The sequence below is a fragment of the Micropterus salmoides genome, unplaced genomic scaffold (assembly GCF_014851395.1).
Source record: "Micropterus salmoides isolate LMB-PRFRI ecotype aquatic unplaced genomic scaffold, ASM1485139v1 Ms_hic_scaffold_14, whole genome shotgun sequence".
Taxonomy (NCBI): domain Eukaryota; kingdom Metazoa; phylum Chordata; class Actinopteri; order Centrarchiformes; family Centrarchidae; genus Micropterus; species Micropterus salmoides.
The window spans coordinates 35,067,848-35,092,345 of NW_024040485.1; the positions used below are offsets into that span (position 1 = coordinate 35,067,848).

At 41.8% G+C, this 24,498-nt stretch overlaps 1 long non-coding RNA gene and 1 pseudogene across 1 annotated transcript; both read left to right on the forward strand.

Annotated features, from left to right (window-relative positions):
• The first annotated feature begins 6 nt into the window (after positions 1 to 6).
• LOC119902832 lies at positions 7 to 5,690 on the forward strand. The gene is made up of 2 exons (XR_005444370.1): positions 7 to 1,717; positions 4,483 to 5,690. It is a non-coding gene; the product is annotated as an uncharacterized LOC119902832 (long non-coding RNA).
• Positions 5,691 to 20,817: 15,127 nt separating this feature from the next.
• On the forward strand, positions 20,818 to 22,004 carry LOC119901645 (annotated as a pseudogene).
• The last annotated feature ends 2,494 nt before the right edge of the window (positions 22,005 to 24,498 follow it).

The following is a 24,498-nucleotide window of genomic DNA, read 5'->3' on the forward strand; positions in this document are numbered from 1 at the left end:
CCTACAATTTAAGGCAGATTGCTATATAAACTAGAATTAAGGGAAACAGAACATTTGACTAGATAAAATAAGGATAAAAGGAAACTGTTAAAAAGACACCATAAGAACAAACTGACACATTATCTCTTCTTTAACTGAGGTACACAAGTCATGGAATCCATTCCGGCTGATCCAGTCCTGGACTCCGCTCCTCCTCCTCCGATACGCTCCAGTCCCAGATCCATCCAAGGATGAAGACTACGCTGATGTTAAAACTGCTGCTGAAACACGACACCATAAGCCAGAGAGAGATGATGAACTAATGCAACATTAAAGAGCTACAGAAGCACTGTTCTGCTCCGGTAACAGTAATGCAACACATCGTATTGCCCAGTCATGGAAATGCCAATTATAAAAGGAATATTTGGTATTTGGAACATTGTTGAGGCGACGGGTCACGTGACAGCCTCACATGCAATTGGAGCAGTTTGGAGCGTTTATCAAAGGATGCCATAATGACTTAAAGACAGCTGAGTAGCAAACCAGCTCAAACAACAACTCCACTTTGGAGACCTGCAAGATTTCTACAATCTCAACAAAATACTTCACTCTAGTTTCACAAGAAAGTAGGCTGGAGCACAGAATGGACTCAGTACAGCGATGTCATCATTGGAGAATTGCAGGCCAATCACAACATGTTTGCATTCAAGAACAGATCATGTAGAGCTCTCCAAGTTCACACGATCATCACCTTATGGTCACAGCGGTCTGAAATAAAGTTCATCGGAAAAGAACATGTTCTGAGCGGGACAAGGCCAGAAACTGCTGTTGGAACAAAGATGCCGAATTTCACAGCGTCTTAGTGACAGACGAGAGAACCTGCAAGCTGAAGATTCACACAAAGAGGACAAAAGTGAGAAAACAGCCATCAAAAACTCTGTTCTGAGCCGTCACAGTACGAGAAAACGGACAGTACAGTGGACAAAGGTGGACATTGGTACACAGAGATTGTCTGGACAGATCCAAAACAGATCCAAATGGACTGAGCTGGAGGGGGCGGGACGGACGCCAGTGACAGGAAACAGCTGGGACACACACACACACACACACACAGACCTTTAGGTACATGCAGACAGACTCGTTACTCTGCACAATACACAATTCTGATGGACAGGATGCAACAAGTTTTAATTATTATGGAAGAGGGACAGTGGAAGAAAAAAAAAAGAGAGAGAACTATTGCAACATATTATCTGGACAAGGAGGCTGTGCTGTTGTTTTGTTTCTTCTTCTCCTTCTCTGATCTTAGCTGTACCGAGGGGGAAGTATACACATGGCGAAGCAAAGCCAAGTGATTTGCAAACGGATGGATTTGGGGATAAAGTCCACCCGGAGTTGGCTGACTGACAACAGGCCCGTAAGTTGGAATCTGAGAACACTGTACAGTAAAGAGCAAAAAGTCCTGCTCAGGTTAAAAGAACCATTGAACTAGTTCCTGTAACATCTTTTTACACACCGTGGTTAAAACAATAAACTGTGACCTCATGTCTGAGGTGCAAACTGAATGAGAGTCTATAGCTGTAGTTCACACAAAGTTTGATTTGATGTGTGAAATAATATTTACAAATATTAAACATGTTTTCTTTTGTTCACTGCTGCAGGCTGCAGTGACCTGTACGCACCCACATTTTCACAAAAGATTGTGATGAAGGCCGACCAGCAGAGCGACAGAGTGCTGGTAAATGCATTAGTGCAGCCGCGAGCACTACAGGTTTAAAGATTTCACATTATTGGCTACATCACAGACCACACATTTCTCTGTTGGTGATTTGACAAAGGTCTGTTTTTAAAATGTTACATTTCCCGCGCGGCTGGTCGGTTTCCGTTCTGCAGTCCATCACACGAAGCGTGCTGAGATGACCATTGTGTTGCTAAAGCGGTTCGCCCACAATGGCCACACACAAGGCTGTCTGTCTGTCTCTAACTGCAATTCCAATAGACAGAATAACTTCTCTGGGAATGTGATCAGGATGAGAGTAAAGCTCTCTCTCCCAGTGCATACAAGCCAAAACCAATCACCATAAAGAGGTGATGATGATTTTATGGACAAGGGATCCCATTACTGAAACAAGAGAAAGCTTTCTCCCATGATTCATGGTAAACTAACAGTGCACTTGACTGACTTGAACTGACGAAGCTGAGCTGACAGAGCCTCACTGACTGAAATGGTTCTCTATAGTCTGCCTGTACTCGGGGACGACAAAGACCTGACCTGCGTTCTTACTTGACTTGACCGCAGGACGATCACATGACCTGTTCTGACGCTACATCTTGGAAGCGAACCGGATGCCTGGTGCTTATTGTCGTGTTGCTTGCTGTGTCTGTTGCTTTATGTCACGCTGGATGTTTCTTTGTGAGCTGCTGCCGTGTTGATGATAAAATGTGATGCACGCTAACAGACTGACCCCATTTCTACAGGAAAAGAATGCCGCCTGCTCGTTCCTTGTTGTTTGATGTTATTGTTTAAATCCCTTTTTTTTAGCATGGTCAGAGTTTTGCCCATGCGCTCTCCTCCACAGAGAAAAGGGGGAACTGAATGCAAAACTATGGATGTGTGTGAGGTGTGTTATCAGACAGCCTGGAAGCTCAGAGGCTGTTTCACACACACAGAGCAGAGTGTCACCCAGAAGAACCATGTGACCACCTGATGAGGGAGCTTTTTAGCTAAACCCAAGCAAAGGCAATAAGTGCTGTTGATGATAGTTGACATGTTTCCAAAATGGACAGACATCAGTGTTACTACAGAAACATGGTGACAGACTGAGACCAGTCGCTTTTTCTTTCAGCAAAACTGGATCCAGTGGCTGCAGGGTCACCACGTTGTCATGGCATCACGTCACATTGTTGGTTATTCTGATTTAACCCTTTGGTCCCTCATGCGGTTTCTATGATCTTGCTTGAACAGAAGACCTCTCATCTCTCCACAGCACGTTGGCTCCGATACACCACTGTTCTATTGGATATGCCTAACATCGCTGTCAAACGCTGTAATGTTGTTGTGTAATGTTAAATCCTGCAACTTTGCTCCCCATTCCAGGAGACGGAGAAGATCATAACTGTGTTGCTGTGCTTGAGCAGGTTTGCACTCCACGTCCAGATCTGTCTGAAACACCTCTAACTAACCCAGACCTGATTCTCTTTGATGACGGGTCTGCTTCACGCAATGTTAACACAGGAAAAAATCAAGTTGTCAGCACGAGACACTGAAATCTGGCCCCTTGCCATCTCATTATTCAGCTCAAGCAGCTGAGTTGGTTGCACTCACTGAAGCTTGTAAACTGGCCAAAGACAAATCAGTAACTATTTACACAGATTCTCAATATGCATTTGCAACCGTGCATTAAAATCTGATGGTAAGCCTATTCTGCATCATGATAAAATAGCTGCATTGCTTGAAGCAGTGATGTTGCCGTCTGCTATTTCTGTATGCAAATGCCCATACTGATGCAAAAGACTTTGTTTCTACAGGTAACGCCAAAGCTGATGCAGCTGCCCGCACCGCAGCTCAACAGGGCCTGACACACACACACACCCCTGCACGCAGACACAGACACAGATATTCCTCTGACATTGCATGCTATGCAACAGTTTGCTCCATCAGATGAGAAGCGCACATGGCAACAGGCTGGTTGTAAATATGCTGATGGATTGTGGACTGGTCCCAATGACAAACCATGTTGACCCAAACATTTTTTCCACATTACGCTAAATTGACACATGGGTTGCATCATGTGTCAAAGGGAGGGATGTTCGATCAACTAAAGCAACACTGGTTCATGAAAGCTTTCACAACATACGCTCACAACTTTTGCCAAACGTGCTCAATCTGCCTAACACACAACACAGGGAGAGGATTGAGGGTTCCCTTAGCGGCACACCCAACGCCAGATAAACCATCTGATCACCTGATGATGGACTTTATTGAGCTTAACCCGAGTCAAGGCAAAAGGTTCTGTTTGGTCATAGTTGATATGTTTTCCAAATGGATGGAGGTTTTTCCAACTTCAAAACAAGACGGTGCAGCTGGAGCTAAAGCCCTGATTTCTGAGATCTTGCCGCGCTGGGGCGTGCCTTCTAAAATCAGCAGTGACAACGGCACACCTTTTGTAATAACTTGGCTCTTATATGGGCATTGATTTGAGACAACATTGTTCCTTCCACCCAGCGAGCGGTGGAGCAGTAGAAAAAGAGAATGGAACATTAAAAGCTAAGCTAGCTAAATGTTGTGAAGACACAGGTCTTCCATGGACAAAGGCGTTGCCGTTGGTGTTGATGTACATGAGAACGAGGGTAAGAACTAGGTCAGGTTTGAGCCCGTTTGAGATTCTTTTTGGGCGCCCTCCACGAACAGGGATAGAGGCAGCGAGCAGAGTACCGCCTGACACACATCACTGTGAGAATGATTGAATGACTTTGTCCTCTGCTCTTGCCCGTCTACATCAGCAGGTTAAAGAGGCCCTACCCTCTCCAGCGACAGAACCACTGCACAGTCTCCTAGAGTCTCCTTTTGTGGTGGTTAAGGACTTCAGAAGAAAGCACTGGAAGGCGCAGAGGTGGAAAGGTGCTCCTGACAACATACACAGCGGTAAAAGTGGCTGAAAGAGCTACGTGGATTCACGCCAGCCACTGCAGGAAGGAGCCTGCACCAGTACAACAACAGATCAACAAGCGTGCACAATCAGCACCTCGTGCTGTGAGTGAAGGAGGGATTGGGAACGCTTAGGCTCCCTTTGTCTCGGACTCACAGGCTGTTAGACAGCAAACATCAGCACAAGGGAGCTAGTGGGAAAACTCCTGGTCTCACCACTGCTGATTTAAGTGACGCCGCAAAACATTAAGAGTGGGTAGCATGGTTGTCTCTGGAAGGAGACGTCATGGGACCCAGTCAGACACCCAGACATGTGTGGCCTACGAGGAGCAACAGAGATGTTTGCTGCCATTGCAACAGCATGAACAGTGCCTCTGTTGCAGTTCTTAGATCACAAGCGTGATGCACAAAAGCCACCACAACAGAACACCACAGTGAACTACAGGCATTGACATCAAATAGCAGTGTTGGAGGCAAGAGAAGCACCCAAAGAGGCTGGGATGCTGGGCTAATGTTTAATAACTCCTGCTGTATGTTTGTGCCCAACAATACAGCTCCAGATGGTTCGGTGAACCCAGTGCTGGAAGGACTGCGTTCCCTACGAGAAGAACTTGCAGAGAACTCTGAAGTGGACACTAACATGTTCGACCGGTCAGATTCTGTGTTTGCTAAATAAAAGGCCTTAGTGATGCCCACACTAGCAGGTCTAATGATTGCTGTAGCTCTCTGTGGATGTTGCATCATTCCATGTGCCAGAGGTCTGATTGTAGGAGCTATTGAGAAAAGTGTCTCCATTCAAATGATCACACTCGTCTGGATTGGAATCTTTTTCATTCATCTCACATTTCAGAAGACTCACTAAAGGACAAATTTCCATTACACCAGTCATGTAAGGATTTCCATAAACTTTAGTCACAAACATAAAAAATGTGCTCTGTTGTTTCTACATTTGTGTTGCATAGGTGACAGTTTTCTACATCACATTTCAATCTTAAACTGCATTTCTTTGTTTTTAGGAAGAAGTGGAAATTAAAGATATTTTGTTCTAATAGCTGATATTTCAGGGTTTGAAGTTCTCCTTGTGAAGCCAGGTTACATTGTATTCTACAGATGTTGCCTCAGGAAGGCATTGTTACATTTTTGGTTTAAAAAGTCAACTTGGCCTATCTTTATATTTTGGACTTTGGAGGTCGGTGTGTTTTCTACATTATTTTTAATTAACTGAATAAGAGCCATTGGAATGTTTTATGACACCTTCAGCAATCCAGATTATATCCAACTTTATATATATCCAACAATTGACCATATTTGTTTCTCCATCCAGTTGTCCATAAATATAGATTTTCTTTTGCACAACATGAATCTATTGTTCCATAGCAGAACGTTCTGTGGACTAAAATTATGTTTAGAAATCATAGATATATCATATCTTAGAAAAATACAGCATAACTCTTTTTACATTATAGTTAGTGTCGGACTTCAGTTAGAGCGAGTCCTATTCTGCGCTGTGATTGGCCAGCTGTGTATTCAGTTGCATGTGTTCCAATCAGCTCATGTGATGCTGCTCAGCCAATCAAATCTGTCCATTCCGATAAGCATTGCGAGCAGAGTCCACGAGTGAGATACACAGAGGAAGAGAGGAGACGAAAGAGAAAGAGACTTCACACGGCTTTTAACCAAGAATGTACAGATTCTCACATGTACATTCTTCCTACGGGCAGTTCAAAACCAGAATGTATCTCCAATCCAGGCCAGAGCTCACGTTTCTCACTGAACAAGAGAAAGTAGGGAAGTGGTAGCTTTATAAGAGGGAATGAAAGAGGAGAGGAGGTATTAAAGAGGGGGTATTCTCCTGGTATGCTCCTCTTTTCACCCTGTGTCGAAGGCTTCGTTTTAGCTATGGAGTGATGCATCTTGTCTCTAAATGATCTTTGTTGGGAGTTGCACATGCTCAGTTCCTAGTTAAGGACTACTAGCCAATCAGAAGCAGAGAAGGGCGGGTCGGCGAGAAGCCGGTAAACAGCTCGGGTTCAGCTGTACGTGTTGCCGACCGGCTCTGCAACACGGACTGGAGCGAGAGTTTCAGAGCGGTGAGTTATTAATCTGTATCCATAAAGTTTTAACTGAGCTCTGTCTCTACATCACAGGAACAACTTTCTGTCCACTGCCTGGAGGGTAGCGAGTGTTTGGAAGGGAGAGGAGAGCTGTGTGCTGCAGCTCGCTGTTTCTGAGGGCGTGTCCGAGTCGCCGCTTGGCGAGCGTTATATGAGGCGCGTTTAGCTTTCATCCCTGTGACGTCACAGGGATGTTTGTTAAGATGTGTTGAGTGTTAATTATAATTTTGGTTGAGACTACACTTTGATCACTCAAAGCTACACTTTAGTTAATTTTGTTTTTCTGAAATGAATTGAGCAACAAATAAAATTAATTTATATTAAGATGCACATTTACAAAAACGTTTTTTAAATTTAGACTTTAGATTACTTAAATTTAGAATTTATTATTAGTTATTTATTATCGCTTCAGTTTTATGTAAAAACTGACAGTAAATATGTTATATATGTGATACAGCTAGGCCATACGTTGTGATAGCTACTGAATGATAAAGCAAGTTGATGTTCCGGATGTTTGCTTGGTGAAATTTCTCTAACTGGACCTCTTTGAATCAATATTATGTTGCATGCAGTACTGGAGGCTGCAGTTTCAGGACCCCCGCAATCCCAGGGCCTCAGTTATTTTGCGACAGCGCCATCTAGTGGAGTGGTGGTGGTAATCCACAGCAACATGAAGGAGGTTAACGCTGTCTGCTAGCACGTTGGCCGTGAGGCTGATGTCCAGAGCTGTAGGGTTAACCGGTCGACATATAATTAATAACTTAAATTTAGGCAGACACTCTGTGATGGTTGTGGTAAGGGTAATTGGCTTCGGTGGACTGTCAAGTGTAACAAAGCCAGCTGGCAGTATCAAAGTAAACAAGGGTCCTGAAACTGCAGCCTCCGGTACTGCAGCTACATACTATATACACAATATTTCCTAAAATTAATATAAGATTTTAGGAAATATTGACTCCACTCAAATGATTTCTTTGGAAATGGCAGCTCAGAGATGGGTTTAAAAATGATTTATAACAACAGGATGTAGAGAGAGCTTAACGACAAGGAACACTAACGAACCAGCGGTATCGATGACCCGGGCCAACGACCCCACTGAGGTTAAATAGCTGAGTTTCCCTGCCAGTCAGTCAGAACTGAAGAAGTCCTTCGGATGAGGGACGAAACGTCTTCCAGTATCTTCAACCAAGTCCAGTTGCCCTTGATTTTAACCTTCGTTGGATAATAAGGCATGTAGTTTAAGCTAACTTTAGCATGCAGCTATAAAATAAGACATGTCGTTTAAAATAAGGCATGTAGTTTAAAATAAGGCATGTACTTTAAGCTAACATTAGCATGCAGCTATAAAATAAGGCATGTCGTGTAAGCTAACATTAGCATGCAGATATAAAATAAGGCATGTAGTTTAAGCTAACATTAGCATGCAGATATAAAATAAGGCATGTCGTGTAAGCTAACATTAGCATGCAGCTATAAAATAAGGCATGTCGTGTAAGCTAACATTAGCACTTGGATTTTTAGAGCAGCTTGAATAATGTCTTAGGGTGTTTTCTCTCAACCTGGACATTAGAAATTGGTCCAAGAGATGGCTGCAGTGGCAGCGTGAAACAAGCTACAATGTAACATTAATATGCCGCTGCACACCTTCAGTTTCCATCCATAACGTGCTTGTTTTGCCACTGACACGCTCAGATAATTATTCTTAGTGTCTGACAACATTATGGAAAGGATCCCAGCTGAGGTCAAGCTTTTGTTAAAGAGTAAGATCCGTTTTGTTTTAACATGAAACATCCCTGAAATCGCCAAACCCACCAGACTCTATTCAAATTAACTGTCATTTTATCGTCATAAAATACACATTTAAAGTCGACAGGAACAAGATAAAACCTTCACAAACCATCTTAGTTGTCTAAGAAAATAAGAAATGTACTGAAGTATAAAGGGTAGCTGTATTAGGAGTGCAAATTACAATGTGATGTCCAATCTCGCATTCATGAGGTATATATAACTTATAGCTCTAATAAAGGCCTATAATTGTCTTATAAGCAATAATTAATCAATTAATAGTTTATTAGGCTTTAATTAACACTTATGTTGTTTATAAGCATCCTATAAGGTCTTATAAGTGTCTTATTAACTGTTAATTACTGCCTATTACAAGCACCTTAAAATAAAGTGTTACCTACGTCTCATTTACAGAAAATAAAGCAAAAACTTTCACATCCTGTAGAATTTACTGGTAAGGTAGGAAGTGGAACAGAGAGAAGTGAAAATCCAGAGCTGCGAGGAGACGGAGAGATTGAGGGAGGAGCTAAGCTGTTAGTGAACTATAGAAGAGAGAGGAACTTCCATATTCAGCAGAGTTCAATACACAAAGCAGAAACATTCCCTTTATTCAACATGCTGTCATTGGACTATTATGTACTTTCTCTACTGTTACTATCCATTCTAACAGGTATGTGAGATCCTGCTGAGAAAGTTTCATTACTAACTTTTCTGGATGGGATTCATTTGTTGAGTCTTTTACAACATGAAATAACAGAGTTATCTCTTCCTTCAGGTGTCAGCTGTGAAGAACTCACTGCAGTCAGGAATGAAGAGTTCACTTTAGAAGGCAGCTCTGTTACTCTGTCCTACACATACTCTAAAAAAGCAACTGGTCAAGATCGATTCTTCTGGTATCGACAATATCCAGGAAAACCACCAAAGTTCCTTATTTCACACTCAGGAACAGGACTACTGACATCAGATTCCGTCCCTAGACTATCTTTTAAAGTGAGTGTTGATAAAACCCAAATGGATCTGCAGATCTCCTCTGCTGCAGTGACAGACTCTGCTGTGTACTACTGTGCTCTGCAGCCCACAGTGACAGGAAACACCAAAACTCTGTACAAAAACCTTTGGAGCAAAGACAACAGAATACTCCACAACGTCCACTAGAGGGAGTCACACACTGTTAAACTTTCAGAGAGAATCACAGAAACAAATCCTTCAACTTCTAAAAGCTGAGAGACAAACACCAAGGACGTCCTCTCTCTCCACTGCTGTTTTATTCCTAAAATATAAACTGGTTTATACAACCTGACATTTTGGCTCTGAGGACAAACAAGAAATGACTAATTAATCACTTTTATTCACATATTCCTCCGTATATTTTCTGTGTTGCTGAATGATGTTCAAAATGTAACAGAACAGTTTTTAACTAATCTCTCATCAGTTACCAACATCTGTCACAAACAGTCCAAGCATGGAGACAGGAACAGAAGAGATGAACCAATCCAGAGCCACATCACTGAGGCCAGCAGAGTTCTTCAGACGGATAATTTAGACCGGAGGTCACTAATAGGTGCGACCGCGATCTGGATCAGGACATACGGCCCATCTGTTATTGAGAATTACTACCTCGTGACGGAGTGCGAGTCGAACTCGAGTGAGATGCAGAGAGGAAGAGAGGAGACGAAAGAGAAAAGAGACTTCACACGGCTTTTAACCAAGAATGTACAGATTCTCACATGTACATTCTTCCTGCGGGCAGTTCAAAACCAGAATCTCTCATGTATCTCCAATCCAGGCCAGAGCTCACGTTTCTCACAGAACAAGAGAAAGTAGGGAAGAGGTAGCTTTATAAGAGGGAATATCAAAGAGGTGGTATTCTGATCATTTTCAGGTTCATAATCTTATATAGAGGTTGTACCAGAACAGGTTTACATGGTTCTATTTTCATCATGCTGCACACTGCTGCAGCTCCTCTTTCCACCCTGTGTTGAACGCTTCATTTTAGCGATGGAGCGATGCCATAGACTGTAAAACAGAAGTGGACGTAGTCATGGTGACGTCACCCGTTAGTTTGTGGACTGGTGTTTTGGAGCCTCGAGTTTGGCTGATAGGGCGCCGCCATGTGGAGTTTTTGCAACCACCGCCGCCGGACGTGACCATACTTGGACGAGACGGTGGAGCTAACGGCCGTGTGTGGAGCTAGCTAGCTTAGCTAGGTGCATCTGTCATTGACGTTAACGGTCATTTTAACAGGCTGATAAGTTTGTCTAGCGAACAACAGGCTTAAAACTAAATGTTCTCACCAGAGAAAGTGAACAGCCGACTCCTAATAAGCTTTTTCAACGGCGCTGGTGAAATTTACACAGAGGCGAGGGTTCGAGTCTCTCTAGCCTGATTGACAGGTCGCCATGGTAACGACTTGTCAATCATGGATAATCCCACCTGAAGCATACTCTGCTTTATGGTCTATTTTAAAATAAATGGGACCATAATTTACTAAATGAATCATTTTATATTGAAGAAGACATGAAACTAGCGACTGAGACCATAAACCCATCAGGAAAGTGTTTATTGAGGTAATTATTAGCTAAGAAGAAGGGTCACTTTGCCATTATTTCAAATGGAACCGGACTTCTGTTTGCAACCAGAAGAGTCGCCCCCTGCTGGCCGTTCAATAGAACGCAGCTTTAAGGGACTTCCGGGTTTGCATCAGATCGCTGACCAGAAGCTTCCTGCTTGAGTGATACATCTTGCCTCCACATGATCTTAGTTGGGAGTTGCACATGCGCAATTCCTAGCCAATCAGAAGAAGAGGAGGGCGGGTCAGTAAGAAGCCGGTAAAAATGGCTTTGATTCAGCTGTATATGTTCCCCTTACCAGCTTGGCAACATGGACTGGAGCATGAGTTTCAGTGTAATATTTACACAAACGTTTTTTAAATGCAGCTTTTACTTTACTTAAATTTAGAATTTACTATTAGAGTAGTTATTATTTATTATCCCTTCAGTTTTATGTGAAAACTGAAGGGAACTGACTGAAAACTGACTGAAAACTATCATCTTGTTGATAGTGCTGCAGGCTCGCTGCGAATGACACTCGACTCTGTAGCCCCTCTAAAAAAGAAAATACTAAAACAAAGATGGTTAGCTCCATGGTATAATACTGAAACTCGCAAATTAAAGCAAATATCACGGAAACTTGAGAGGAATTGGCGTTCCACCAAAGTGGAAAATTCTCGTTTAATTTGGCAAGATAGTCTTAAAAGTTATAGGAAGGCCCTCCGTAATGCCAGAGCAGCGTACTACTCGTCATTAATAGAGGAAAATAGGAACACTGTAGCCAGGCTGACAGAGAGTCACAGCTCTATTGAGCCAAGTATTCCCATAGCTCTCAGTAGTTACGATTTCATGAGCTTCTTTAATGATAAAATTCTAGCTATTAGAGACAAAATTCACCAAGACCTGCCCTCAATTGGCACCGACTTATCTCTTAACTCAGGAACCTTAGAAACAGCTGTAGAACCAGATACATGTTTAGACTGTTTTGCTTCCCTCAATCTTTACCAACTAACTTCAATAATTTCTTCATCTAAACCATCAACCTGCCTCTTAGACCCCATCCCGACTAGGCTGCTTAAAGATGTTCTACCCTTAGTCAGCACCTCTATACTAGATATGATCAATCTGTCTTTATCAACAGGCTATGTACCACAGTACTTTAAAGTAGCTGTAATTAAACCTCTTCTGAAAAAGCCCAAACTTGATCCGGATGTTTTAGCCAACTATAGACCTATATCTAACCTTCCATTTCTCTCTAAGGTTCTGGAGAAAGCAGTTGCTAAACAGCTGTGTGACTTTCTACAGAGCAATAGTTTATTTGAGGATTTTCAGTCAGGATTTAGAGCTCATCATAGCACAGAGACAGCACTGGTGAAAATTACTAATGACCTCCTTATTGCATCAGACAAAGGACTTGTCTCTGTACTGGTTTTATTAGATCTTAGTGCTGCATTTGATACCATTGACCATCAATCCTATTGCAGAGACTGGAATATTTCATTGGCATTAAAGGAACCGCTCTAAGCTGGTTTAAGTCCTATTTATCAGATCGATTTCAGTTTGTACATGTTAACGATGAGTCCTCCATGCACGCCAAAGTTACTCATGGAGTTCCTCAAGGATCTGTCCTTGGACCAATCCTCTTCACTTTATATATGCTTCCTTTAGGCAATATTATCAGGAAACATTCCATAAGCTTTCATTGTTATGCAGATGATACTCAGTTATATCTATCGATCAAGCCAGATGAAACTCATCAGTTAGCTAAACTTCAAATGTGCCTTCAGGATGTTAAAACCTGGATGACCTGTAATTTTCTCATGTTAAACTCAGATAAAACTGAAGTTATTGCTCTGGGGCCTAAGCACCTCCGTGACGCATTATCTAAAGATATAGTTTCCCTGGATGGCATCGCCTGGCCTCCAGCACCACTGTGAGGAATCTTGGAGTTATCTTTGATCAGGACATGTCGTTTAAGTCTCACATTAAGCAAATTTCAAGGACCGCCTTTTTTCACCTACGTAATATTGCGAAAATCAGGAACATCCTGTCTAAAAATGATGCAGAAAAACTAGTCCATGCATTTGTTACTTCTAGGCTGGATTACTGCAATTCCTTATTATCAGGCTGCTCGAAAAAGTCCATTAAGACTCTTCAGCTGATCCAGAATGCTGCAGCACGTGTTCTGACAGGAACCAGGAAAAGAGATCACATTTCTCCTGTTTTAGCTTCTTTGCATTGGCTTCCAGTAAAATCCAGAATAGAATTTAAAATCATTCTTCTTACCTACAAAGCTCTTAATGGTCAGGCACCATCTTATCTTAAAGAGCTCATAGTACCTTACTACCCCACCAGAGCACTGTGCTCCCAGAATGCAGGGTTACTTGTGGTTCCTAGAGTCTCCAAAAGTAGACTAGGAGCCAGAGCGTTCAGCTATCAAGCTCCTCTCCTGTGGAACCAGGTTCCAGTTTGGGTTCAGGAGGCAGACACCATCTCCACATTTAAGAGTAGGCTTAAGACTTTCCTCTTTGATAAAGCTTATAGTTAGGGCTGGCTCAGGTAGTCCTGAACCATCCCTTAGTTATGCTGCTATAGGCCTAGACTGCCGGGGGATTTCCCATGATGCACTGAGCTCCTCTCTCCTCTACTTTCTCTCCCTCTGTATGCAATCTTATCCCATTATTGCATGTTACTAACACAACTTCTCCCCTTTCTGGTAGTCTTGTGCTTTCTCGTCTCTCTCCTCTCTCCTATCACTTCCTGCAGGTTTTCTGGCTCTGGAGCTGTGGAGTCTGGATCTGTGGTGCGGGTCACCTGCTGCCCCCGTGTTCCTGCTCGACACCCTCTACTGCAACGACTATTGTTGCTAGTCTTATTGTTATTATTGTTATTATAATCATTAACATTACGATGGTTACCATTAACACTATTATAAATATCTGTACCAATTTTCATTTAGTCTATAGCAACATCACCTTCACTGTCTGTACATCACTGTCATTTCTAAAGCTTCCATCAGCCTGAATGGAAACAGAGAGGAGGAGCTCCACAACTTAATATGAAAGGCTTCATGTTGGAAGTGAAGAGCTGCTGTGTTCTCTCTATTGTTCATTCAGTACAAGTGGAAATGATGCAGCTCTGCTTAGTTTGGATGATCATCTTCATGTTTCACACTGGTAAGAAATCAAAAGATGTAGCAGGAGATGTAGACATGAAAATAAATTTTGAATCTATCAACATTTTCTGCTAAAATAGACAAATGTCAGAGTGAAATCTCTCTTTGTCTTTTTCAGGATCCTCTGAGGATTTAGTGAAACCATTTAAAGATGTAATGCTGGCTTTGGAAGGAGACTCTGTGACTCTCTCCTGCAACTATTCAGGATCTTTCGACTACTTCTTCTGGTATCAACAGAAGTCCAGTTCATCTCCACAGTTTTTCCTCGCAGATTATTCAAAGAAAGCAGGGTTTTCTTTAAACATGACAAAACAGCAAAGGAGTTTCATCTGCAGATCTCCTCTGCTGCAGTGACAGACTCTGCTGTGTACTACTGTGCTGTGAGGCCCACAGTGACAGGAAACACCAAAACTCTGTACAAAAACCTTTGGAGCAAAGACAACAGAATACTCCACAACGTCCACTAGAGGGAGTCACACTCTGTTAAACTTCTTTTTCTGATCCAGGCTGGATTCATTGCACTGCTAATAAAAAAATGAGTTACTGAAGATCTTAACATGATTTCTTTGTCTTCTGAAGAATAAAGACATCATCAACCATCAAACTTTCCTAAACACTAAATACGCTGCATGTACAGAACGCTCTTTATACCAAGGCCTTTCATAGTGATTCTGTCCATCAGACAAACAGACACACTCTCTCTCACTGATGGTGGTGGAGCTGCAGCAGGTTCAGAGTCTTGTTCAAGGACACTTCAGCATGTGGACAGGAGGAGCTGGGGACTGAACCACCAACCCTTTGGCTTCCTCCACTTCCTGAGCCACGGCTGCCCCGAACTCACTGCCCACCTCCAGATCTCAGCATCCAGATGTGGGTTTTGTTAGTCTGAAGGAATATTCCAGTGAAAATGTCTCGTTTCACTATCAAATCCTCTCCACCTGTAAGCTTGAAAGGTGACTCAACAGTTGTAGCATCACTTTGTTAATTGCTGCTGTAAATCCACAACTTCAGAGATGTGGGGAGGTGATAACGCAGCACAGAAGTAGAGTCTTTAACTATGTTGAGTTTGGAAAATGCTGAACAAACAGATCATCAGCTGACAACTGGATTATGCTGCTGGACTAGTCTGAAGTTTCAGTGGCGTCTTTTCTTCTTCTGTGGTCTGATTCTGATTGGCCACTAGATGACACTGTAGCTGCTGTTAATCCAAGCTGAGCCACATTATCAAGTAGGCGGTGCACTACTTCTGCACTGTGTTCAACCATTCTGTCAATAATAACTGCTGCTGTGAAGAGAACAATTCTCAGACTGAATGTTGAACATCAGCTAGTTTCTCCTGTTGATTTAAACCTTGTTGTAGAGATGGAACATTGGCTGGGGATTATTCTTGCTGCTCTTTTCTTTGGTAAGATAGAAAGCACAACATCTTTTATTCTTTTCTAAAGATTTATGGAAACAGCTGAGCTGTTTGTGTCCACAGAGTAACACTGTACAGCTGCCATTTTCCACTGTCTTCTCCTCTCAGCCTCATGAACAATGTTAGTCTAATGGCTTCATTTGCTCTACTTTTTCCAGGACTAATAGCTGGAGACACAATCTCTCCTGTACGAGAGGAAGTCAGTGGAAGAGAAGGACAATCTGTCACACTCACATGCAACTATCAGACAGCTGCTACTGATATTTGGCTTCACTGGTACAAACATCATTCTGAACTTCAGGCACCTCAGTTTATACTCTGGAAAGGAGCAAAATCATGGAGTAATCAGAAGTATATTCCTAATGAACGATATGGATCTGAAACATCAGCAACATCAACTAAACTGACCATCAGAGATCTAACCCTGGCAGACACAGCTCTCTACTACTGTGCTCTAGAAACACAGTGATACAAAGTGTAGAAGAGGCTGTACAAAAACCTGAACCCAGATATCTGACTACTCTTCAAAGAGGAGGGAAGTGGTATTCAAACCACAGCTTCATATCAGATGGATTCTGCTAATTCCTGTTTTATCAGAGTCACTGTGGTTCCAGCTGCTAATGAAACACTGGGGGAGGATTCACAGGAGCATTATGGGTAGTGGGGATCTGTAAGTTTAACCAGGTTTCGGGCTCCAACAGAAGTTGTGTACAGTTTGCAGATTGGAGGTTTCAGTCAGGTGTTTGTGTCCAGATTCCTTCAGGTGAATTTCCTGCAGATTCCTCCTTCAGTCTGACCTTCTTGGATGATGATGACTGCAGCATCACTGTCATTTCTAAAGCTTCCATCAGCCTGAATGGAAACAGAGCACAGCAAGAGGAGGAGCTCCACAACTGAATATGAAAGGCTTCATGTTGGAAGTGAAGAGCTGCTGTGTTCTCTCTATTGTTCATTCAGTACAAGTGGAAATGATGCAGCTCTGCTTAGTTTGGATGATCATCTTCATGTTTCACACTGGTGAGTGAAATTTAACAGGAGATTTCAAACATGACTCAGAAAACATTTCAGTTTGGCAAATACTCATTTGTTTCTCTCTCACTTTAAAGAAATATAAATGTCAGAGTGAAATCTCTCTTTGTCTTTTTCAGGATCCTCTGAGGATTTAGTGAAACCATTTAAAGATGTAATGCTGGCTTTGGAAGGAGACTCTGTGACTCTCTCCTGCAACTATTCAGGATCTTTCGACTTCTTCTTCTGGTATCAACAGAAGTCCAGTTCATCTCCACAGTTTTTCCTCGCAGATTATTCAAAGAAAGCAGGGTTTTCTTTTAAACATGACAAAACAGCAAAGGAGTTTCATCTGCAGATCTCCTCTGCTGCAGTGACTGACTCTGCTGTGTACTACTGTGCTCTGCAGCCCACAGTGACAGGAAACACCAAAACTCTGTACAAAAACCTTTGGAGCAAAGACAACAGAATACTCCACAACGCCCACTAGAGGGAGTCACACACTGTTAAACTTCAGCTTATGATCTGAATTTGTGGTGCTGGTGATTAAACAGAACAAAACAATGCAGCAGCAGCATGTGGAAGATACTACAAGTTCTGAAATGTTATTTTAAATCAATTCCGACAAAGGATGATAATGATGTTGGATGGTGTTTATATAAAGAGAGACTATCAGCAGCCTAATAGCTGAGAGTTCTCCACCAAGGGAGTCCTATCTCTCCACTGCTGTTTATCCTTCAGGAGAAAATGACTGAAATGTCCATTCTTCAAAAACACATGATGTCAAAGCTCTGACTCTGCATCTGTCAGATAAACAGGATCCAGTCTGGAGATTAAAACCTTTGTAAAACAATCAGGGTTCGTGAAACAGTTTACAGAAGAGGTTTTATGGATGACCAAGTAATGATCGACCATGAAAGTATAAAAACAAGGCAAGGCAGCTTTATTTACTCAGCACATATTGATGCTGTCTTTTCTGTTCTACCTAAGAAAGCAATAAATAATCTACAGATCATTCAGAATGCAGCAGTACATGTACTAAGATCAGAAGGAGAGTACACATATCACCTGTCTTAAAGTCCCTGCATTGGCTGCCTGTCAGTTTTAGAATAGATTTTAAGCTCTTTTTGTTGGTTTTATTAGCGCCTGAAAACTTGTCAGATGTGCTTTTAATGTGTCCTCCTTCTAGATCTCTTAGGTTCTCTGGCACTGGTCTTTTAGTTGTTACCCGAGGGAGGACAAAGAACTACGGGGAGGTGGCCTTTAGTGTGCAGCCTGCCAGAGGAGCTGAGGGCATCACAATCTGTTAACACCTTTGAGTCTGATTTGATTTTATTCTTTGACAGGTTTTTTTTTTGGGATCATCAATATGAAGGTTAAAGTCACCAGTTATGAGACAGAAAAAATACTAACACCTGTTTAAATAACAGAGCAAAGAAAGAAAGAAAGAAAGAAAGAAGACCCAGGAAGTCTTTAAATTGTTAACAAGCAGGATTCTTTGGTGTACCTTTCAACACAATGAAACACCTCCACCTTTCATGTCAGGTTGAAAAACATTACTAAAATAATAATGGTTGTATATCGTCTGCGTAAAGATTGACCTCAGTTAGGACCTTCACATGTTCTGTCAAGAGTCAGTCAGTGTTACCTTATCAGCTACTTGTTAACTGATGGAAATGATGTCATTGAGTGAATAACAGCACCACAGCAGAGACAAACTCATTATTTGTCAGAGTTGTGAGAGGAAGGGGGGAGGGATTAAGGGAGGAGCAAAACTGGGACTCAAGGACAGAAAAGACAACAGATGATGAAGAGGAAGGGCCAATGATGTGAAGGCCCAGATCCATCAGAGTATCAATGTTCTTCCTCTCTCTCCTCCCCTCTCACTGCAGACATGAACCACTGGCTGAGAAACATCCTGATTCTGGCTCTCTGGCTAGGTAACTCTTTAAACCTACTGATTGTTCTCCTTTAATCAATCATCTTTATTGATCCATCTCTTCCTCTGCATGTTCTCTTCTCCCCCAGAGTGTAAAGGAGAAGACAGAGTGACCCAGCCAGCAGGAGATGTCATTGCTGCTGAAGGAGACACAGTTACACTTGGCTGTACTTTTGAGACGAGTACTAACTTGAATGCATATTTGTTCTGGTACAAACAAGAAGAAAATGACATTCCTATATATACTTTGCAACGTGATACTTTAGGAACAGAAGATAATGCTCCAGAGTTTCAGAAAGAAAGATTTGATGCCAATATCAACAAGAAATCAGTTCCTCTGAAGATCCAGAAGCTTCAGCTGTCTGACTCTGCTGTGTACTACTGTGCTCTGCAGCCCACAGTGACAGGAAACACCAAAACTCTGTACAAAAACCTTTGGAGCAAAGACAACAGAATACTCCACAACGTCCACTAGAGGGAGTCACACACTGTTAAACTTCAGTGGTTTATGATATAGTCAGGATTTGTTTTAGTGCTGATAGAAGCAACATTAAATGAAGCCCTACGGATAAAAAATAAAAACAGAATTTGAATCATGTATATCCATAATACTTCCAAAGTATCTCCAATTCCACTCTAGCAGACTGTTTTCACAGACAATTGAAACGCTCCCCTGAAGGACCTTTTTTTGTTAGTGATTGTAACCATTGCAAGCTGAAGCTGTGCTGCCTGGTTTGAAGCAATATCTAGACTGTAATACTAAACCCCCATTTGCACCTCTCACCATAATGTTGTCCATTTAATTCCCACCTACAAGTCCCTGCTCAAAAGCAGGAGAGCACAAGTAAAAGTGTACATGTTTGGAACAATGATGGCATTGAGACCTTAAAAGGCGGCTTTTCCTGTAACAGCTGGGACCTCTTCCATAGCCTGGGCTTAGAGGAGGCAACAGGCACCATCTGCAGTTTTGTAGAGATGATGTGTTAACCAAGGTTATTATAGTTTTGGATTTTTCATTAGTTTTTATTTTTATTCGTTTTGACTTTTAAGTTTGCTAGTTTAGTTTTTATTAGTTTTAGTTTAGTTTTAGTCTTTGTCGCTGCACGATGCAGCTCAGTTCAATTTAGTTTTTTCACAAAACATTAAAATACAAGGACAATCAGAACTATTTGTGAAAAGGGACACCCTTTTTCAAGCAAGCTATCTATATATTTGAAGTACTGAGTATTGTCTAAATAAATACTACAAATAAATGAAGCACATGCAATCTACAGTATAATTTTTAACCTACATACAGAAAACCCTCACATACTCAGTGGTCCCAAGAAATTCATTACCACTATCATTCTTGGTTAAACGGGTGAAATACAATAAATGGAGGAGAAATACAATTGATGGACAGCTAAGAAATTGGAAGATAGCGGAGGCCCCCCTTGGAGCCACGAACAACAGGTCTCTAGCAGCCTGAAGGCAAGTCTGACTGGAAAGCAGTTTGTTAATCAAAAAAAGGTATTAAAACAATGTGAAGCACAAAGAGACAGGCTGGCTGAGATATCAATGACCCCGTGAAACACACACTAGCTGACATGCAGTAAATATAATGACCAGCAGACAGTTGACCCAGCAGCAAGGGGAGCTCGCACTCAATGTACAAGGGGCAAGTTCGTCTTACATGCAGGATGAGCTCCAAGCCAGACCACCAGAACAGAACAAGGAAATAAAACCACCAAGCAGTGTTAATTTCATTGACGAAGACTATGACGAAAAATATTCGTCAACAAACATTTTTCACAGACGAAAACTAAATAAAAACTAAATAAAAAGTCAGATATGATGACCAAGACTGACGAAATATAACTGACACTTTAGTCAACGAATAAAAAATTAGACAAAAATATTAGGGAGGGACGAATGGAGAAGAGATTCAATCATCACTACTCTTTTTGTGGGACAAGTTTGGAAGAAATCCAATCAGAGCGAATCTTTGAGGGTTGATATAGAAGCCGCGGCAAAAGCAGGAGGAGAAGAAAGACGAGTTTGCAGAACTTCGCACAGTTTCGAGGACGTTTTCACAACAGTTAGGTTGTTTTCATTATATGCGATTGTGTTTAGTTGCACAGTCTTAGTTACACAGATTTGGCTGATTTTGTTAGCAGCACGCTAACATTTTGGAGTGCACCCGGTCCGAGGGCAATGACATGTCTCATGAACAACAGAAATGTCAGAGCTAGGTCTTGGACGAAAATGAAGAATTGACATCTGGTCACACTTCACATATGGACAAGGACAACCGCCTGTAAACCGTGTGGAGCAAAGATCTCTGGGAAAAACAGCACCAACTTGAAGCGACATTTACAGACGACTCATCCGGAAATACATGCGAAAGTAAGCATACATGCTAAGCTTATTTTTATCAGATAAACCACCGTGTTTCCGCTAAACTTGGAATAAAATAGAAGCTAAAGGAAACCAGCTTGAGCTATATTGATTAGACGATTGTCTCGCTGAATTAATATGAGCATAAATATTAAATGTCCTCAAATTGAATCAAATGTGTAAAATGTGTATTATAGTAACGTTAGATGTTGTGGCGTTATATGACTGGACGAAGGGTGTGTGAGTGAGAGACAGAGAGAGAGGGAGAGATCTGAGGAGATTGGGCAAAAAAAAAACACAACTTGATTTCCCCTTTATTCACCCTCACAGATACAGAAGACATCTGATGACAAAGATGACCGTAGGCCAAGTGGAAATAAAGCTAGTGCTGCTAGTGCAACCCAGCAGCAGGCCATCTCTACAGCTTTCCTAAGTTCTTCAAAGTACAAAACTGAATGGAAGGAACAACAGACCAAGGAGCAGGCCATAGCTAGATGGATTGGACGCACAGGTTTACCACTCACAACAATTGAAGACGAGGACTTTGTGCTAATGATGGAGATAGTAGATAGGAGACTAACAGTTCCAAAGAAAACTAAAATGAGCTATTTGATTGAAACACAGTATGAACATGAAAGACAAAAATTCAAAGAGAGACTGGCTGCTGCCCGGAGAGTTTCCATTGGCCTTGACTTGTGGACAAAAAAAGGACTGACAGCCTCCTTCCTTGCTATAAGCGCACGCTACTTTTGTGTTGAACAAAGTAAACCTGTACACATATTGTTGGCCCTTGAACAAGTAGCTCACCCACACACTGCACAGTCTATTAAGGCATGTGTGGACAAATGTATGCAAGAGTGGGGCATACCAAAGGAGAAGATCCTGACGGTAAGAACGGACAATGGGAGTAACATGGTGGCAGCCTTTAAAAACACCACAGCAGAAGAAACCAGCTCTGAGGATGACTCCCCTGGGTCCACGATGGAAAGTGACTCTGAAATTGATGACCAGCGGTGAGCCATGTTTAGTTTATTCTTTTACATCACAGTCAATTATCACATGAATGGTTTTCCCCCTGCCACACACTACATATATACAGTATGTACAGACACACACCAGCCAATTTATTAGGGTTAGACTTCTATGGTTGTCTTTTCTTCTTGTTATTAGGTACCATCATGTCGACATGGTGGTGATGTGGTGAAGCTCTTTCGCAAGTCCTCAGTTGCAACACAGAGGTTATCGGACCACTGTGGTGTTATTGTTGTAAATGACTGCCCCACACGCTGGTCAAGCACATTCAACATGGTCGCACGACTCCTCACAGTCAAAGATGCAGTCTGTCAAATCACAAATGACATGGGATGGGACAGTTTGCTTACTAGTGAGTGGCAAAAGCTTTCATCATTGCATGACTTACTGCTGCCTTTTGCGGAACACACTAAAACCCTCCAGAGTGACAGTGCATCTATGTCCTTAGTGGTTCCTGCCCTCTTTGATCTGCTGAGCCGCCTAACTGACTTTGCAGAGAACACTCGGTACAGAGACCTCGCCACTCTTGCAGAGAAAATGAGATCAAATCTGAACCAGCGTTTTGCTTGCCTCTTGGATTCAACCGATGAAAAGTTCTCAGCACTTGCAGCAGCTGCCTGCTTTGTCAACCCAACTGTCTGTGAAATCCTTGTTAATGTTGATGTGGCTGATGGAAATATCCAGGAACTGCTGAAACAGGCAGAAGACTATGTGGTCAAATGCACTTTCCCACACACAAGACAGGAGGACCAGTCTGAAGATGATGCAGAAGAAGAGGTTATTGAGGAACCAGAAGCAGCGCCATCCTCAAAGCAGCCGGTGTTTAGGTTCCTCTCAAAATGCCGCACCACAAGGCCTAAACAGAAAACCTCCACAACCAGCATCAGGCGGCAGATCATCAAGTACAAGGAAGAACTTTCACATCCCATCACTGCGGACACAGGAACAGACTTGTGGCTGGATAAGAGTGACAGTTTTTATCACAGTTTAAAACCTTTCGCGTTAGACTTGTTGGCTATGCCAGCTTCTCAAGCTTTGCAGAGAGGGTATTCAGCATCACAGGTGACCTCACAAGAGGACGGCGCAACAGAGGAAGGGTGACATTGGAGCGAAGTGCTTTCCTTAAAATGAACAGAAACAAATAGAACTGTTGTATTCACTGCTATTTACAGCATTTCCTGAAGTAGTATATGCACAGATTGAAAGTTATTTGTTTTGTTTTTGTTTAATATGAGAGCAGAGAGATTTTTTCGTTCCATGCAATAATGGCATTACAGCTTAGCATGTAATTCACTGATACTTGATACTTCTTTTAATTATTAACAGAAGATTATTTCATTTTGTGTGCAATGACATTACAACCAATACATATTATCTTTTACATGTTTTGTTTTCAAATCTCTTTGATTTTGCACACAATGCACAGAGTAATAGAGGATGAAGAAGAAGATGATGCGTACAGAGTTTTTTAGTTTAATGTGATATTTACCTGTATGAGAGCAGGGTTTTTTATTTACTTGAACATTAGGGAGTCTGTCTTTGGTAGTGCGTGCAATGGCATTACAGCCAATACATTATTCTACATTAGAGAATTGCACTAATCTGTTCAGTTCAAAGCCTAGCAGTTATTTAACGTCTCTTGAGGTACGTGAAGATTAACAGTAGTGAAGTTTCTGTATTTAGATTGTGCAATGGCATTACAACCAATAGTTTTATTATTGTTTTTGGGAATTGCACTTTATTTTTCTTAATGTTTTTGATTTTGCACAGACAGTAGAAGACAGTAAGTTAAGGTTATCTATTTCAATAATATTATACTTCATCTTGAAGAATGTCATATGCATTGCATATCATTCAGGGAGGGATCTTTTTCAGGGAGCATCTTTATTTTTCAGGGAGAGCAGGCCTTATGCTTATTTTATGTGAGATTATCTTTTGTGAAAAAAACACGGTCAGTGTTTTTGACATCAAGAATTAAATAAAATTGAATCTGTGTCTGTATTGCATATTCAAACCTTAATACCATTTCATAACAGACTGATGGATACTTCCAATGACAGGAAGTCCACTCCACTGTAGATTTAGTCGACTAAAATCTGCTAATATTTGGTCTACTAAAACTCGACTAAGACTAAAAGACTTAAGACTAGACTAAGACTAAAACTCTTATGATATTTAGTTGACTAAACTAGACTAAGACTAAAAGATTTCAGATAGACTAAAATGTGACTAAAACTAAATGGTGTGTTATTCAATAGACTAAGACTAAATCGGAATTTGATGTTTGATAGAAAACATGTTCAATAGCACCAACTACGCAACCGATCCCTACCTGGGTCTCCCCGACTAAGTTAGCCTCCTCCTAACGTTACATGGGGCTCTCCTCGTAACAGCAGCTGCCACCTATACGCTGCGGCCAGACACCGCCCTCACCCCGGGCTCTCTTGTGGCCTTTTATTGTGGCCAGCCTAAGGCCCAC